Source organism: Equus asinus, chromosome 29, assembly GCF_041296235.1.
Source record: "Equus asinus isolate D_3611 breed Donkey chromosome 29, EquAss-T2T_v2, whole genome shotgun sequence".
Taxonomy (NCBI): domain Eukaryota; kingdom Metazoa; phylum Chordata; class Mammalia; order Perissodactyla; family Equidae; genus Equus; species Equus asinus.
Window position 1 is genome coordinate 21229963 of NC_091818.1, and position 19890 is coordinate 21249852.

At 36.6% G+C, this 19890-nt stretch overlaps 1 long non-coding RNA gene across 2 annotated transcripts in view; it reads left to right on the forward strand.

Annotated features, from left to right (window-relative positions):
- Positions 1 to 9551: 9551 nt before the first annotated feature.
- LOC139042510 (uncharacterized) overlaps positions 9552 to 19890 on the forward strand; it is a 29892-nt gene continuing 19553 nt past the window's right edge. For both annotated transcript variants that reach the window (XR_011499291.1, XR_011499290.1), the window contains exons 1-3: positions 9552 to 9927; positions 12031 to 12137; positions 14367 to 14436. This is a non-coding gene — a long non-coding RNA (uncharacterized lncRNA). The remainder of the gene's footprint in view (positions 9928 to 12030; positions 12138 to 14366; positions 14437 to 19890) is intronic.

Sequence of the window (19890 nt, forward strand, 5' to 3'; positions counted from 1 at the left end):
CAACGCACTTTCTAGGAAAAATAACCCTAGTTTGTAGTGTTTTGCTGATTTCTGTGGTGTAAATACTCCTGCTGTGGTCCATTTTAAGCTACCAGCATGACCGTGGAGTTGGGAATAGATGCACACAACTGGCTCTCAGGAGACTGTGTGAGCTGGTCCCAGCACTATCCCCTGGCCCTGCATCTGTTTCTGCTCTGAAGGCCAAGCGTGATAGAGGATACTGAAAATTCCCAACCTTTGCTGAAAAAGCATTTATTTCCCTCAGCAAAACTGACATGGCATCAGTATTGATAGTGCACAATAAATACTATTTAATAACCTCAATCTTTAATGTCCTATTCAGAAGCTTTTCTTAAAAGAGTACTACATGCAATTCTGTATTGAATATGTTTTCAAAGTAAGCCACTTAAGGTAAAAGTGGTTTGTACTTATAAAGCCAAACAGTAAGCAAAACTGAGCCTTATAAGGAAATCGGGATACTTCAGAATCAAATTATAGAGAAAACATTGTTCAATATAAATTTTAATTGATTTTAATATTGTACTGGAGTTATGTAAGGAGAATATCCTTATTCTTAGGAAACACACAATGAGATATTTAGGGGTGAGGGAGTGAAATATCCATAATTTACTCTCAAATAGTTAAAAAAAATACATATATGTAAAGAAAGTGAATGAACAAATGGGACGAAGTGTTAAAAAATTGTCAAGTCTGGGTTAAAACTATGGAGAGAGTTCTCTGTACTATTCTTGCAACTTAAAGTTTGAAATTATATCAAACTTTTAAATTTCCGGAAAAAATGGTTATAGAACAGTTTGTTCAGAATGAGCATTTATTTGTAAAAGAGTAATTTAAGAACTAAACTTTAATCGGTTAAGTCTGATAAAAATCAAACTAGTAATATATTACGGTGTTTTTCCATGTCAAGTATGGTAAAAGAAAGATATCTTACCTTTTGGAAGTTTATCTCCGAGCCCAGTAAGTTTTTGTGGATTTTTAAAGAATTCAACAACTTCCTGTAATTCTTGTTTAGCTTCCTTCACCTAAAGTGACACAATTTACCAAATAATTTAACATAATGATAAGACTCTCATGGTATCCTCTTTGAAAACTGTAACTTTAATTAGAAATTAACTTGGCTTTCTCTTTGTTTCCGTGAAATAGAGCTGCCTCCAATTAGCAAGGACTGTTACATTCAAAATTCTAGTTAAATGTGTCAGTAGCATTTGATATAAACAAAAAGAGTCACCTAGCAATTTTCAAATCCAGATCTTTTTGGGCCTGGTCATAAGTTTCAAGGGCAAATTATGTGGAATTACTATATAGTAATGAAAGGGAGTCTGTATTTAAGTTATAACATTAATTTGTGATTAGGTATGAGGTTGTTTTCATTGTAAACAAGTACTACTAGATTATAAATGGTTCAGTTCCTAACAAATGCCAAAGGACAATGGCTAAAGTTAAGCTATGGTGTACTGATATTGTTTATAAATGGTCATGGCAAAAGAAGTTTGGAAGATTTAATCCCTAAAATATAAACTTTTGTATATTTTCTCCCTAATAAATATCTTTTGTTGACTTTTGACAGTCTTACAAGTTTTTAATATTTATAGTTTTGTTCAAGAAGTGTTGATTTCATGAAACTTATTTTACTCTTTTCTGTTTTGGTAGAGGAAGCAAGAACAAATGCTCCTCGTTAGATTCTGTTGGTGCGAAGCGAATCAAATCTCCAAAGCATCCACAGTCAAGGCCGACTATAAATCCACTTCTTGCTGAAATGGATGGGTAATGGAATTTTCTTCTGTCTCCAGAATATGGTGATACTTCTGGTAACATTCTAGAGGTATGAAAACTGTCATATTTAAAGGCGACAGAATAGTCCCTCATGCAAGAAGTCAAGACAAGCTTTTCTCGGTATTGTATTGTTTCTGTTACTAATGGGATCATTGATGTATCAGCTCCTCTTCATTGGTGATATTTACACCTTCTCTCATTTAATGTATCCTACTTAAGACAGGAAAGCAGTGACTCCAGCTGTGACTATTAGTCTGTTGGAAATGGAAAGGGGAGAGCATGCTGGTTCCACAGAATCCGTGACTAGCTTTAAGGGTTGTGGGAGATTTAAAAACTTGCATCAATTTTCATATTATAAAAAGCAAGAAGTGCGATTACTTTGAAAGAAGCAAAAGCTTTTCTTTATGTCATATAGGGCATTCTGGAAACAAATAGGAAGTGTAGGAGCAAATAATTTGAATTAGTAAACTTGAAAATAAGTTTTCAAAAATAGGCAGGTAACCAAGCTTTGTGTGTCAAGCCATCTCTTCCTAAGTGGAACAAATATTTCAAAGGTGTGTAATCGCAGATGGTTTGGGGATTTATTACCAGCAGTTTTAGTGAAGTGCACGGGCTGACCATTGTTCCTTTTACAAACAGTTAGGGATGTCTTATCATCTTGGGCATAAAAAAGATCAATCCCTTTTCTTTGTTATTGTTCAGATTAATGATAAACAATTTTGTGTAGAGTGTTTCTCTATGTGTGCTGTTTTAATTTTTAGCGAAAAGCTACTTTTTCCTTTTTTAGATTTTAGGTTTTGCTTTTTCCTTTTTTAGTTTTTTAGATTTTCTTTTTCCTTTTGGAATGTGATTTCTTTGTGAAGAGCTGGTTTTAGAATTTCGATATCGTGTTCTATCTACACAGCTGTTGATCCAGAAATCATAGCTCGAGGTGCTGCTGGTTTTTCCAGAGCAGAGTTGGAGAATCTTGTGAACCAAGCTGCGTAAAGTCAGCCGTTGATGGAAAAGAAATGGTTACCATGAAGGAACTAGTCTTCCAAAGATAGACTTCTAATAAGTAGGGGTTTTTTTTCCTATCTTATACTACTAATTATGTTGGAGAATAAATTCTTCTTTTTGAGAGAAAGGTTATAAAAAGAAGGCATAGGAACATGAAAATATATACTTGAACATAACACCACAATTTGGCCTCTTCCAGAACAAATATAGCTCATATGATTAAACCATTTGGGTTTGGGGGGGTCCATGTGTTTGCTCTTGTCTGATATTGCTGATAAAAGAATAGTTAATTTCAGTTAGTCTCAGTATTTAATTTTGATTTTAAATCTTCAATTGCCTTTAAAACAGGTTAGTTAGGACATTTCTGTTAAATTGGAAGTTTATTTTCTGAAAATAGAATTAAGCTTTCCCTCTTGATAGAAGGATGCAGATGATAGTTCTTACAGTTTTGGTTTTCAGTTGACAAATTGTTGTGGTTTATGTGTTGTAGGGTGAATTCTACTCATTTTTTAAACTTTTACTCTGTTTCAAACATTTAATAATGATATTAAATCATGTTACTCTAAGAATGACTCTAAGGCAAATGCGTTTCATACATTAAAATATACCTTCCTAATGGAAATTTTACTTAATTAAAGTTTTGTCCTTAGGGCCTGAACATAGAAGTGTGGAAACTGATAACAAAAACAAAACCATCACAGCGTATCACGAGTCTGGTCACGCTATTATTGCATATTACACTAAAGACGCGATGCCTATCAACAAGGCTACAATCATGCCACGAGGGCCAACACCTGGACATGCAAGTGTCTTGTAGTTTTTTCTTTTCTCTTAGACATCACTCCCCAGAAGCTTAAGTAGGAAATGGCCAATAAAACATGTAAAAAAAAAAATTCAGCTACTTCTTAACTTTATTGATACTTTCTTTAACATTCTGAATTATCTCAAAATCAGAGCACTTGTGAAATTTATCTGCTAATAAATAATTTTTTAAATATTTCAGATACTGTATATTTACATTATGAAATTTAATTCAGGAATGACAGCAAAGTATAATTTTTATATATTTTATTGTTCTTTTCCCACCAAAATGAAATTATATATCCCAGTGACTGGTTCAGTAGTTTCTAAGATTTTTCTTGTTGAGTACAAGTTTCATTCCCTTAAATTTCATTCATTCATTAAAATGTCCAATTATAGACATTTTAAACATTTTTGTGCAATTAGAGATAAACAGTCCTATTGCAGCATGATCTCCCTCTTGTTTATAAAATGTACTTTTGCTGTATAGAGAATTTTTCTTATTTTATCAATTGCTGGTTTTGTCATCAGTCACTTATGACCGTCTCTACTAAATGTCCTTGAGCTTTCAGCATCATGGTGTTAAGTAAGGTCGTGAGAGACCAGTGATCATTCTGGTTATTAATATACATGTGTCAAACTCATGTCTGAGGTTTTTCTCTGTTTTTCAATTGTCTAGGTGTCCCTGCTGCCTGAGAATGACAGATGGAATGAGACTAGAGCTCAGCTGCTTGCACAAATGGATGTTAGCGTGGGAGGAAGAGTGGCCGAGGAGCTTATATTTGGAACTGATCATTTTACAACAGGTTGGCTGTTAAGCGTGGCATTCCTTCAAGTTGTGTTGGCTGGCTTAAAGATATATTTTTAAATTGAGAGTTCCATGTATATTTTTATTTTATTTATTTTTTATTACTTTTGTGATTGAAGTATAGTTGACATAGAATATTGTATTAGTCCCAGATGTATGACGCAGTGATTTGACATTTATTTACATCACAAAATGATCACCCTGAGAAGACTAGTTACCATCTGTCGTCATACAAAGCTATTGCAATACTGTTGAACACATTCCCTGTGCTGTACGTTACAGCCATAGGCTAAGGACAGTTTATATCTGTGATTGTAAATATTCAATTCTGTTTTAGCTGCAAAACCATAACAGGTACTAGAAGGAGGGATGTTGATTATTGACTCTATTGCTTTCCCATTCTGACATATTTATTCAACAAATAGTATTATTTGCTTTGTGCCTAGCGGTGTCCAAGTGCTGAGCACACAGAATAAGCCCAACACAGGTCTTTTTGACTGCAGTGTCCACTAGAGATGAGGGTAAAGGGATGTGTAAGAGTAAAGCCAGCGAGGTCAGTTGGTATTGTGAGAGGCAGTCGTGGATAATGGGCGCTTGGATTAGGGTGCTGAAAGCAGAAATTGAGCAATGTAGGTGGATCCAAGAGATACTGATGTAGTGGAATCAACATGCCTTTGTGATGTTTTGGCTGAGAGAGAAGCTAATAGAAAGCTGTTTTTTAGAATATAAAGCTGATTATTTAGATTTGAAGTTTGGAAGATCTTAAAGAATATGGGACAACTGTAGAGCGCAGAGGCTTCATGACAATGGAGATGATAAGATTACACAAGGTCAGTCTGATAAGAGTGGGGAATAGATTTGTTAGATAAAGGAAAGGCACAGAGAGAATATACAGAGGAAACAAAAAAGTTAGATGTCCCTGTTAGCTAATTACTGAAAAATGTGGCTAATAGAATTTGAGGAAAACATAGCTATATTATATGTTTAAAATTTTTAGCAATTATATTACCTTTCAATAAAAACAACCCATCTTGTTTGCATTTTACTTGATTTTTTTCATCTGCGTCACACCATTCTTCAGTATTATGTCTTTCTGATGAAATCTTTACTGTCCAGTGTGTGCCTTCCCTAAGTATGTACCAAAAACTGTCAACTCTTTCTCCTGTCAGAAAATTATAGCTTAAAAAAGTCCTTCACTCTGGCTGTCAAATGAATACACAGATATCAAAACAATAATCGCTACAAATTACAAAAAGTGTGCAGGATTTACATAAAGGAAAAGAACTGCCAAAAGCTAATGAGGGACATAAAAAGAAGCTAAACTGATAGAGCGGGGGTGCAGGATGAAGCAGACCATTCGATGGAACAGAACTGAAGAACCAGAAGAGAAAAAGCATACCTGTGGATTTAACGTAAGATAAAGTGGCATTTTAAACTAGGTGAGAAAAGATGGATTGTTTGGGACAAGTGAATAGCCATTTTTTAAAGTTCTTAAATGTTGCACCATGCTCCAAAATAAATCTTGGATTGATTAAAGATTTAATTGGAGGAAAATAAAGGCCAAAAACCCCACAACAAACAACTAAAGAAGACGTTAAGGTAAGGTTGAGCTAAAGGGGAGGGTTCAGAGGCATGCGGAAACGCGTTTCCTTTCATCCGGAGAATGTGAATTGGTTTCTCCTAAATTGGCACTTGATGACAAATATGGCCACAGTCGGTGCCACCGAGAAAAGAGCTTTCTGTCGTTGCATCCCTTCAATTTCTCTGAACCCTCTGAGGCGCTCACGGGCACGTGTACACCGCGCTAATGGGACAGATAGTTTGGGCTGAAAGATTCCAAAGCCCAGAACGTCCTTGCTGGAATGTCGTGGGGAGACAGGGTTGGCTCATTCAGAGTCGTAGGTATGGGCTCAGTTTGCAGCGGAAAGCCCAACGAAGAAGATTGTCTGCTTCGGGGTCAGAAGGGCGAGTCGCCCCGGGGCTCATCCTCCAGCCGAGGAGGGAGGGCGGCGTCGGGAGAGAGAGTAGAGTCGACTCACAGCCGGGGTACCACGTCCGAGACGCAGATCTCGCAAAGATCCACAAAGCTGCCAGCGTGGGCTCCGTTGCCAAAGTGCAGCGGATTGTATTGCGTGGGAAAAATGCCCTAAATGACAGGGATAGAGGATCAGGTAATAGGACTTTGAGGGGAGCGCGAGGGGCCGGCCTGCAGGAGGGAGAAGCGCGCACCTTCCCGGGCGCAGCCTGGGGGAGCCCAGCCCGCCTGTCGCCGGGGGCGCTCGGCTTCTTCCCTCCCAAGGCCCCGCAGCACCTGGGCCTGGAAACCTTCCCGGGGTCTAGCGCCCAGGCCGACTTTATGAGCAGCGGGAACACACACTTGAGCCGGTTTCGGACCCACTCACAATTCCCCTTATAGAGCACTTCACTGACAATTGCAAAGTGATTTAACTAAAAGTCAATTATACTGGAAAGAAATGAAATTAAGTATAGACAGTATTTTATTTTTAATGGGCACATTTTTGTGCCATAATATATAGTCTAGAAAAGTGCATAATGAGAAAAATAATTCCCATAATAGGTCAACATCTGGGCTAAAATTTCTTCAGCTAAAATCCAATACCCGTTTTAAGTGAGTGTACACCTCTGTACATATGTTCTTCCCTGAGGGGCCTTAGAAGGAAACTTTGAAGTGAGAAGATGGCTGTGTTCCTGAATAGGAGGACTCCTTTTCTCAAAATGCGTGCTCTTCCTGTATTTATTAATTTTACATCGACCAAATTAAAATATCGTGGTTTTAAAAGTTTTGAGTTACACACGCCGTCTTTTATTATTGTGCTGAAATTAAGAAAATGTTTGCATAGTAGACAGAGACTTGCCCTTCTAGATATTCAATGTGCTATAAATTTTCACAAATTATTTGTTGACTCACAGCTGAAAAGACAGATAAATAAATGGAACAGAATAGAAAATGCCCAAACACACAAATACATATATGTAAGACTTTAGAACTTGATACTGGTAACGTTTCATGTGAGTAGGAAAAGATGAATTATTCATAAATGGTGGATAAATACCTGCTATTTGGAGAAAACTAGCTAGATTTTTACCTCACAAAAATAAATTCCAGATGGAATATGGATTAAAAATTTTAAATATACAAAATGAGAAGAGTTTTAGAAGAAAATACAAATGCCTATTTATAGCTTTTTATGTTGACAAAGACCTTCCTAAGAATGACTTCAAAAGCAAGAATGCTTAAGTTTGATTTTGCAACATAAAAAATTAAAACCCTCTGTATATCAGAAAATAATATGAATAAAAGACAATGTATTTGCAAAATATTTACAACATATTTATATCAGATGAAAAATATATCTTCATTTTACAGAGCATTATTTGAAATCAACAAGGAAGAAAACTCTAATTTGAAATTGGGCCAAGTCCTTTTTGGCATATCTACAAATGACCAATGGACATAGGAAATAATATTTAGTGTTCCTGGTAAGAAAGGGAATTTAAGTTAAAAGAGGAATGAAATACCATTTTCTGTCTCCAAAGTTTGTGAGGATGAGGAGCAAGGGTACTTATACAGATGCTTAAGGTTTAAGCTGCTTTTGACTTTTCAAAGAGGCCACTGGTGATAAGTACCACATTTAAAAAAGATATGTTCCCTTTACCTATCAATTCTATTTATACTAAACTATCTTTAGGAAATAATTAGAGACTATAACATACAATGTGTTTTTCTCGGTACTGCTTAAAATAGTCATGTATTAAGAAGAACTCATATAATGGATTTTATAAATAAATTGCCTTGCATCCGTAGGCTGGAATAATATGTGACCATTGAAGGTGGCATAGATATAGACGTCAATATAGATTATTCAGTGAGAAAAAAATCGGTTTGATTATATATATATATACATAAAGACAGAGTGTGGTCTTGTGTTAGTCAAAAATATGTACAAAATGTGATAAAATTTGTTATTTCTGAGCATTTCTGTTATAAATGAATTTTTCTTTTCCTTTTTTAAAATCTGTGATTTCTACAGTGAACATGTATAAAAATTCTAGTAAAAGTTTATTAGCAGTGAAATAATCCTGAGGAAGAGCAGGAATATGAATCTTGCGCAGATAAAAATAATTTCTCACTTGCTATGTTTTTTTTTTACTTTTTCAAGGATTGTTTTTTTTTGTACAACTTTTACCCTCTTCAGAAGTAAAAGGAATCTTTTAATCTGTGCTTATAGATTTTATTATGTATACATTTAATTATATGCATATGTTTTTTATTATATGTGGCTTTATTTCATATACATATAATATGTAAACATTTATAGATTGATCATTTTATTTTTAGTTGTGTCTTTATGAAAATAAAACAATAACAAATATGTCATGATTATTACAAAAGTTTATAAAATTTTAGTTGTATCCCTCTTAAGAAAATAAAAAATCAAAAATAGCAAATATAAATGATTACTATTAAAAAATATTGCTTTACTTTATAAAAGTTTTCTTTGAAAATATTGAGCTCTCCAACTGTATTTATCCGTTCTTTCAATCCATCTATTCATCAGACATACCCTGAATACCTGTTACGTAGCAGACATATTCTTCGCTCCCAAGACCCTTTCATCCTTAAAAACTTCATGTTGCCCAGTCTGGGCAACTTGGGAAATTTAAAATGGAAGTATTAGGACCTAATCTCAGTTGATGCTTTTCCTCCCTTCTCTCAAACAAAAGCATCTCTGAAGGAAGGAAATGGTAAAAGATAACCTTTCCTTGCCTTTTTGAAAATTTCCAAAAGTATTGAATATTAATATTAATTGTTGAAAATATCTGATTTTTATACAATCCATAAATCTAAATATTGAATAAAATAAGCCATCCCTATTCATTTGAATCCTGCATTTCCTTTGGCTTAAAGTTTCTGGAAAAGCAAAGTAAAAATTACTTTTTAAAATATTCTTTTTTTGTTGTTCTATTATTTTAGTCTTCTTTCCCTATAATGCATTTGTCAACTGAAATAACGAGTCTAGGTGCTATTAGTGAAGGAGTTTATTTAATAATCAGCATGAGGAGTTCAAACCCCAGGAAAACAGTTCAACAGAAGGTTGAACAACTAGATTTCATGTGTGTTAAAAAAAAAAGTGATAAGAGTACATCTGGGCTTTTCTCTAGATTATACATTGAAGGTACATAAACAGGAATTCCTTGATTACACATCAAACAAGTTCAGAGCTGCTGATGTTATCTCCCTGTGGAGGGAGGCCAGGACCGGGGTCGTTAATTATTCTCTCAATCTCTAAGAAACGCAGCTACCCCTTTATCTTTTCCTGCTGTGGATCTGCCGGGCTGCTGTCTTCTGTCAGGAGATGTGGGGTCGCAAGGTCATTTGACACAGCCTGCGCGGCTGCTCCGCAGGACAGCGCGGATTTCATTGTGCTGACTGACAGCCTGTGCAGTTTGCTTGCTAGATTTGCCTGTTGGACCCCGGAGAAGGGCCCCGAAAATCTGTCCACGTGAGTTATCTCTCATTGGCAAGGCGTGAGAGGGGAAGAAGGGAAAGCGAGAGCCATCAGAAACCTGCAGGCCAATTCGGAAATCTGGCAAAGGGGGGAAACAACAACAAGAGGGTTTTTGCTTTTGTTTGTTTTCTTCAGTTCATGTGTTTAGGCAAAGTGCTCTTCAATTTTCAGGGATAATAACTCTTAGTTTGGGAAAGAGAGGGGTGAGCTGGAACCTTGCCTTGAGATCAGTTTTAGGCGGACTCCGAGGAAGCCAGGTTGGCAGTGGATGCGGGTGAGGAAGTGGGAAACATGAGGGAGGAGCAGATAATTAACTGACCTCTTACCCGATTCTGGCAGAAACAGCCACTGAGATAAGAGCCTAAACTCTGCTCTCAAATCTAGAATGTCTTGCTGGGAAGTAAGGAATTTGTAAATAGTGAAATCAAGTTGCATTTTGAGTTTACTAGTCCCTGTTCCAGCCCTACTCAGGAAGGTTAAATGCAGTTTTGGTAAGCGATTCCTCTCTCTTAACACTTTTCTTTTTTCTGCCAAATCCTCAAAAGATAAAGGGAATTGGCCACTAGGTGAGAGATGAGACTGGTGATTATCTTCTTCTGGAGTTCTCCCTAGATTTGTGCTGGTGAATCACAACCAGCTGAGAAAGTTTAAAAACATTTACAGGCGAGGCTCTCCCCTGATTTTTTATGGTATATTTTATAGTATATTTCTATATTGCTCTATAGTATATCTTAATAAAGATTTCAAGATTTTCAAGACTGTCTATATTAATTTATAATATATTTCATATTTTATATTAACCTCTTAAGAATGAGCTTGAATTTTCCAAGTTAGAATTTATGTTGTTTTCAACTTTTTCTTCCTATGTGCTATAAATAACGGTATTCCCATTGGAATGTCTGTAAGCCATATGAGGTCAATCCTGGTTATAGTTGGATAGGTTATGCATATTACAGACAATATTATGTCTTTCTTCTCAGCATTGTTCCTGAAAAATGCAAGTGATTCAGTAGCTTTCATTATGCTAAAAATAATCCCTATAGATTAGTATTAGACTTTTTATTGATGAACCATTATATTTTTATTTCTGATTTATATTTTGCCTAAATTATAAAATAATTTTAAGTAGCAATTAAAATGGAAAACAGATTTACAAAGTAGATGTGCAATAGGGCCTCAGGATTATCATTCTAATTGAGAATAAAATTTCATATTAAACTTTCTAACAGGTAAGGTAAATACCTCTCATCTTATAATAAGAGAAAACCCATGGACCGTTTAGTATAAGCAGTCAAAGGTCATAAGCCCGTCTCTTTTAGTTCAGCGCTCATTTCCTTAGGGACGCATGTGGAGCAGGAGTGCCTGCTGTTGGCATCTGGGATCCTGATACCATTGATAGGAGAGAATCAAGCAAGTCTGTACCACCTGGAGAAATCCTTCACCTTTACTGGAAAGCTCTCAGAGCTGTATCCCTGAGACTAGTTTCTCAAATGTTAGTGTTTGCCACAAAAAAGTATTGTCACATGGGGATTATGCAAATTTAGAGAGATTTCTTTAGTACTAGACATATAATGCACAGTTTTGTAATATTTCTCCAACATAGATGATCATAGAATCTTTCTGTTGGGGCACAGCACTTCTAGGAAGTACATATTCTGTGGAATATAATTTAGGAAACACTACTCCAGAGACCATCATTTAGGTTATTAATTTGACAAAAATCCTTAAAGCATTTACTGCTGTTTTAGAGTTTGTAGATAGGGAAAGAATAGCCCCCGCGCTCAGGAAGCTCTAGGTTTAGATGGCGAGCAATGAAATAACTACGGTGTGCGTGATAAACGCTGTGATGGAAGCGACGACTCTTGGAACCAGCAAATGTTGGCAGTGGGTTTGGGAGAATGACTTTGCAGTCAGTCTGGGGAAGAGGCGGAGGAGGGCATCTTAAAGAGAAGGAGCACAGCGGGGGAGGGGCAGGGACTGCTTTGTAATTACTTTCTTCGATAGATGTTTAAGTCCAGAGGTCCTTTTATCAGTTTTCAAATTCACTTTAGAAATACGTAATTTTGTAAATTATAAATTGTTTCTGCTGTTTTACAGGATGACCTCACACCACTTTTACTTGCTGTAAGTGAAAACAAACAGCAAATGGTGGAATTTTTAGTAAAGCAAGAAGCAAATATACATGCAGTCGATAAGATGAAAAGGTACAGTAATTCTTTTTTTTTTTAAACCTTAGTATTGTTCTAAAGTGGTAACAATCACTCAAGTCAGAAAGACTAAATTAATAAGAAGAGGATTCGCTTACAATTATACAAGTGTGCTGCATAACGACGTTTTGGTCAATGACGGTTTAAAATAATGAGGTTAAAATAATTTAGCTGTTACTTCTTATGTAGCAGGTGCAGTTTCATAGTTTGCTTCCGGCAGTTTTGGCATGGCGGCGAGTTAGTCCGTGTCATCAGCCAGAAACCAAGGAAAAGGCTAGACTAGTTAGAAGTAGCAGTGGGATTCTATATCTTAGGACTTTGAAGACCTTAATCCTTAGGGATCCTAATGTTCATTCATTTCATTCCAAGTATAACCCCTATGAATGGAGTACAATCATGTCACATCTGTGATTTTTCTAAATTGTTGTTTGGGTCTTGAAATGTTCAATTTTTCAGAAAATCCTGTACTTTTTCCTGGGGACTATCTCTTCTACTCTCCTGCTTGAATTTTCCAGGAAGCTGAGTGTTTCCCTAAGTCCAAGGGAGACAAAAGTCCTCTTTCACAAGACAAATGGAGGGAAAAAAGGACACTCTAATCATCCTGTTTCAATTGATTCTATTCCTTCAGGGTTGCTGTTGAAACTGGTCCTGCAGTCCGGACCTTTGCTCCAATTGACCTTTGCTCCCAGAATGCCCTTGCTGATGGAGATCTCTCAGTCTTCATGGTGATCCATACTGAGACGTCAAAGTTACAACTTTTTTTAAAGTTAAAGTGCATATGCTTGTATGCTCAGCCACTGTACCAAACTCCCACACCCTATTCTGGCAGCTGAGCCTCCTCACCTTAACCACACGCACCCTTCCCTTCAAATTCAAAAACCCTATGTGCAGCCCACATCTTAGCCCAGACTTTCAGGATGAGTTACTCTTGGAGGCTCCTGTTTGACTTTTCTGCTAGCAGTTGTTAGTCGGGCCTATTCTAAGCTGTCAGAGAAGTTCAAATAATGCTGTAGGAAGAGATCAAACTTTCCTTTCTCCTTTGTTACCAGATCTGAACCCCAAGGCTGCTTTATCTCCTGAGGAGCACCTTTTCTTAGGTCATGGAAGGTCCCCTATCACCCTTCCCAGAGTAGCGTGTGCCAACTTGCCTGAGATCCCATAATTAAGGTTGGCCCCTCAAGTGATCTGTTTTCCATAATAATGAAAACCTCCCAAGTGACTTATATCTACCTCAAGTTTGAAATATTCTCAGGTTCTGCCTCACAAGGAAGCCAGTCAACAGAAATCTCAGAATCTAAAGTAGGTTAGTTGGCATTGGGAGAGCTAAGCCCCATCCATGACTCATCAGTATTCATGTAAAAAGTAGGGTCATGTCTTCCAAGTGACCTGGAGATGAACATGGAGATTAAGCATCATTCTAACAAAGATCTGCCGCTTCAGAGTTTGAGTAGAGAGAGAAGGAATAGTTGTAGTCCAAGCCAGGTCTTGACTTCCATGAGTTTTCTGCCCTTGGTGTGATGAACTGTAGAAGCATAGGACAATTATGTTATCTGATTTTATGAGGTCATGTATTTATAAATAAGTTTAGTTACAAATTATATAATAGCTGAGATGTCCTGAATTACAAACCACGAAGTAAGAAGAGCTAATAACCAAAATTAATAACGTGTTCTGAAAACTGCAACATTTGAATGTTAGAACCTATGAAAAAACACACATTGGGTTTCATTCGGATTTCCAACTTAGTTCCAGCAATAAAGTTCAAGAAGAAATCATTCCATTTTTTCAGTATTTCTATGAGCTTTTTTTTTTTTTTTTTAGTGTTTTTCTTGTTCAATCCTCTTGACAACCTTGTGAAATAAGGCAGTAAGAGCCCTGTTTTATAGAGAAGACTTTGAGCCAAAGAGAAGCAACTTGTCAGGAACAAATAGCTCTTGGTTATGGAGCTAGAACTTCTTCTGAGTTTAAGACACTTTCCATTATGTCCAGCAAACTCTAGTTAATTTACTGAGCTGTACTGCCCTCAATTCATGACTGCTTCACCTTACTTTTTTCTTCTTTAATTACATGCTTAATAAAAATTTGTACAACTTACAAATTCCAAGTATATGGGATAATTAAAGTTCTGATATTGTCCGAAATACTCTAAGAATTTAATATATTTGGTAAATGTTTTTCATATCAGTATTAAATTAGTAATATTATTTATCACTTTTTTATACATAGCAATCGCCAACTAATTTCTGAATATAAAGAAGAAAAGAGACTAAAAATTTTTCTCCAAACAGCAATCCAGGTAAGGCTTCTGATAGTGAACTACTTTTGTTGGTTCTACCATAGATAAAGAAAGGAAGAGTAAGGAAGTTTTGATAATGAGAAAAAACAATGTGTATATTGTGGGGGTATTTTTTCTTAATTTCTTTTTTAATAGTCTGGTATTCAGCATTATTTAAGAAGTTAATTATAGGTAATTTAAAATCTGAGACAATATTATCTGAAAATAAATTCATTTATTTAATCATGGCCCCTAAAGTCTTATATGATATTTTTGTATAAATAAGAAAAAAAATTTTTAAGTTAGCAAATTGTATGTTTTCTCTATAATCACATTATAACAAATTTGACTTGTTATAAAATGGATCTTTTGTTTGATTGTCACAACCAAGGCTTACATTTAGTAAATGATTATTAGTTATTATATAATGATTTATCTCACTAGAAAAATAGCTATCTTTAAAACCAGGAACTCAACCATACCTTCTTGGTACTATCAATAAATGGCAAACAATAAGAACCACGAAACTTAGCCAGTGTGCAGCAATACCAATAAGAGAATTTCTTTTAAAGATACCTGCTCATAGGACAGAAGTCAGAAAAGCAGTGCCTTGTTGAGAAGCAGAGGTTATTTCACATAGTGTTATACCAACAAGGCCTCTCTGTTATTACCTTCATTCTTCTTAAGTCAAAACAGAAGGAGATGTGTTGACTTTATTAAAACAAGATGTTTTCTTCTGTGTGTTGGATAATTGTCATGACACTGTAATTTTGTTAGAACAGGATGCTCTGTTACCATTAGTCAAAAGAGTATCATAATAAATGTTAAAATAGCCCAACTCTGGACTCAACAAATTATTGTAAAAGTACAAAAATGCTTCACAATAACAGAAATGCTGTGTGCTCCCTGGATGTGGCACCGAGTGCCTGGTACACTCTGAACTGTATGAGAACACCTGGAACTTAGTAGGCCGTTATCTGAGACCTTCTGTAGAACTTGGTTTTGCAAGTTACGGGACACAAAGATGGAAAAGATGCAATACAGTTTGATCTTCAAGGTGCTCATCCTAGAATAGAATTGTCCCTGCTTAATTTCTGTTTTCTTCTTAAAACAGAATTCTTAAAGAAATTATTATTATTATTTTAAAGATTTTATTTTTCCTTTTTCTCTCAAAGTCCCTGCTACATAGTTGTGTATTTTTAGTTGTGGGTCCTTCTAGTTGTGGCATGCAGGACACAGCCTCAGCATGACCTGACGAGTGGTGCCATGTCCGCGCCCAGGATTCGAACCAGCGAAACCCTGGGCCGCAGAAGCAGAGCACGCGAACTTAACCACTCGGCCACGGGGCCAGCCCCTTAAAGAAATTATTTTTATTCATTTACTCATTTGTCCAGTTAACAAATAGCTATCAAGTGTCTTTTAGGTACTAAGCATTCTGATGTTGCAGAATACAAATATTTTAAAAACACAGTCCCTGCCCTCTAGGAGCTTGTTATTATCATTATAACTTTTATTATTTACCCTACTTTATTCAGTGCCTACTATGTGCCAGAGCCCACTAGGAGCTTGTAGTTGTCATTAGTTATTATTTTTTTGTTGGTGATTAATATGTGCGAGACACTTTAAGTCCATGCTGAGGAATTAGAGTTTCTAAAAAGCGAGTAGGATTTAATTGCCAGGAAGAGGCAGCAGGGTGACGTTTGGCAGGAGGAACCTAGCCAGATTACAGATTTGGCAGAAGGAACAGCAGTGCAAAGGCTAAGAGAGATGAGCGACCTTTGCAGGATTAATGAACAGTCCAATTTTGCTGGTGCAAAAAGTAATCCAGCAAGAATGAAGAATAAGGAATGGCTGTTTGGTGGGTAGCCAGCCAGATTTGCAGCAGGGGTTCGTTGGAGAATTTTGAGCAGGAGAGTAACGAGATTAGATTTGATATTAGGGCACTCTGCTTATGGGATGAAGCAGGAATCAGCAGGCTTTTTCTGGAAAGGGCCAGATAGTAAGTATTTTAGGCCATGCAGTCTCTCTCATATCTACTTAACTCTGCCGCTGTAGTATGAAAGCAGTCACAGACAATACGTAAGCACATAGGCATGCCTGCGCCCCAATAACACGATTTACAAAACCAGATGGCAGACTGGATGTGGCCCCTCGTGTAGAGGATGGATGGAAGGAAGCCATGTACGAGACTGGGAGACAAAGGAGGCTTTTCTTTGTTGGTTGATTTAAAGTATTGTTGATTTAAATATTGCTCAAATATTGTTGATTTAAAATGCATCTTACTTTTTTCTTGTATAGTGGATGAGAGGTCTGAAGAATACTCTTCAATCAGGTGGGATTTTATGGATTTTTAAAAATTATATGTTAAGTAGGGAATGCAGAGACAAGAAACTAACATTCGTTGAGTTTTCTACTCTGGTCTAGACATTACATTATGTGCTTAACATTTGATGTCCCGTAGAGTTTTCACAATAGCTTTGCAAAGTACCCTTGCAAAGTCTATTTTTTTATTAATTAGGCACCTGTGGTTCAGGGAGGTTGAATAATCAGCCCATGATTCCATAGTTAGCAAGTGACTGACCCGTTAGCCTGCCTGGCTCTAGAGTCCATCCTCTTGTCCCTCAGCGTAGCTTGGCAGGTACCTGTGCAGCACTGGGATCAAGAGATAGATCCCAATCAGATCAACTCAGAAAGTCAGATTTAGTTCCGTGTTAACATTAACTCTGATTTAGACTTTCCCTAGCAAACTCGGTTTGTCCAAGTATTTGTCCTAATATATTTGACACTTGGCAGTAGTAACTAGTACCTTGTTTTCACCATGAGAGCTAAGCTATGGCCACAGAACCAGCAGTTTTACATAAGCAAGACCTAATCAGGCAAGTCTTAGGTATAATGAGATCTACTCTTCTTGAGATGAATTATTTTTCTGTAAGTGAAGAATATCTATGTATAGACCATATTATGTTCATTAAATTCAGCATCTATTTAGAAGATGTTTCTAGTTGACTTCTCTCCTTTCTGCTTCCCAGTCTGGTTTTCCCTTGAAGTCAGTACCCTTGCCTAGTTCTGTGAAGTTTTTTCTTTATTCTGAGAATCTTTTTTCTTCTTCCATGACTTTTCCATAATCTTCTCTTGATTTTTTACCTTCTCTGCTTTTCTTAGTGTTTCTTTCATTCTATTATTTTTTACACTTCTGCTAGCTAAATATTCTCCGGTTTTCTATAAACAAAAATAAAAGCACATAGAATTTCAGGATTTTAAGGGATCTTGGAGATTCCTTAATCGAAACACCCTCTGGTACTTCAGCCCATGTTTAATGTCCTGGCTAAGCAGTTGTTTACATGGAGAATTTGAAATCCAAGGAAATTATAGTAACTTATTTGGATATAGTAAGTGACAGAAATGAAATTTAAATTCAGGTTTGTAAGCCCAGGACTCTTCCTTCTTTATCATCCTGTAGGTGAGTATTTTAATAATAGAAAGTCAGGGAGTGGTTCTAGTGAATGCAGTGGAAGAGAATAAGAATGGAATCAGCAGAGGAGGCCGAATTTCAAGAGGAACAGCATTGGGTTGGGATAGAAATAAGGGATTTAGTCAAGAGTTCAGAGATCAGATAAAAGAGATCAGAATATTGGGGTTTATGACAAGTTAGATAAAGATAAATCACGTAATAACAGACACAGGATGTTGGGAGTTGTCTAGAAAGGCATGTTAAAATAGGGGGTTCAAGGGAGTATTGAACAGGTTGCTGTTTTGTCTGTTTGTTTAATTGGAAAAACTGTCAAATGCCAGGGTTTCTATTGAAAGATATTAAAATAATTTGAGTCACTGCAAAGATTCTTTTTATAGCAAATAGGAATGTGGCATCATCTGCCTCCACCCCAACTTCCAGAAGGTGGCTTTGATCCCCTCAAGTCCTAGGGGACTGGAGATTGCTGTGCTACATAAGTCTATGGCCCAAGGCAGGTGTCTCCTCCTCTCCACTTCTTTTCCCAGTTCACTGTTGTCCTTTCCATGTTCATGTAGGGTTGGGCAGGGGTAGGACTGGCTGTTGAATCAGTCATGGCGCTTCAGTTGGGTAGTTGGTGACATGCCTATGTTGGGAGTGGACGACTGAGACTCCATTTAGCTTATTTCCAGGAGCAGGGAAATAGACAGCTCCTACTCTTGGTCATTTGATCCCATCCTTGTTTCAGGAGTCTGTGCCTTCAAAGGCTGAAGATTTAAAAAAAAATTTTTTATTGAGTTTATGATAGTTTACAACCTTGTGAAGTTTCAGTTGTACGTTATTGTTTGTCAGTTGTGTTGTAGGTGCACCACTTCACCCTTTGTGCCCACCCCCTCCCCCCACTTTCCCCTGGTAGCCACCAATCTGTTCTCTTTGTCTACGTGTTTAACTTCCACACATGAGTGGAGTCATACAGAGATTGTATTCTCTATATGGCTTATTTCACTTAACATAATACCCTCAAGGTCCATCCATGTTGTTGTGAATGGGACTATTTTATTCTTTTTTACGGCTGAGTAGTATTCCATTGTATATATGTACCATATCTTCTTTATCCAATCATCAGTTGATGGGCACTTAGGTTGGTTCCACATCTTGGCTATTGTGAATAATGCTGTGATGAACATGGGGGTGCATAGGACTTTTGGAATTGCTGATTTCAAGTTCTTTGGATAGATACCCAGTAGTGGGATGGCTGGGTCATATGGTATTTCTATTTTTAATTTTTTGAGAAATCTCCATACTGTTTTCCATAGTGGCTGCACCACTTTGCATTCCCACCAGCAGTGTATGGGGGTTCCTTTTTCTCCACATCCATTCCAACATTTGTTACTTTTTGTTTGGTTATTTTTGCCATTCTAATGGGTGTAAGGTGATATCTTAGTGTAGTTTTGATTCACATTTCCCTAATGATCAGTGATGATGAGCATCTTTGCATGTGCCTATTGGCCATCCGTATATCTTCTTTGGAGAAATGTCTGTTCATGTCTCCTGCCCATTTTTTGATCGGATTGTTTGATTTTTTGTTGTTGAGTTGTGTGAGTTCTTTATATATTATGGAGATTAACCCTTTGTCAGATATATGACTTGCAAATATTTTTCCCAATTAGTTGGTTGTTTTTTTGTTTCAATCCTGTTTTCCCTTGTCTTGAAGAAGCTCTTTAGTCTGATGAAGTCCCATTTGTTTATTCTTTCTATTGTTTCTCTTGTCTGAGAAGACGTGGTGTCTGAAAAGATCCTTTTAATACTGATGTCAAAGAGTGTACTGCCTATATTTTCTTCTAAAAAGGCTTACGGTTTCAGGTCTTACCTTTAGATCTTTGATCCATTTTGAGTTTATTTTTTTGAATGATGAAAAAGAATGGTCAATTTTCATTCTTTTACGTGTGGCTGTCCAGTTTTCCCAGCACCATTTGTTGAAAAGACTTTCTTTTCTCCATTGTATGCCCTCAGCTCCTTTGGCAAAA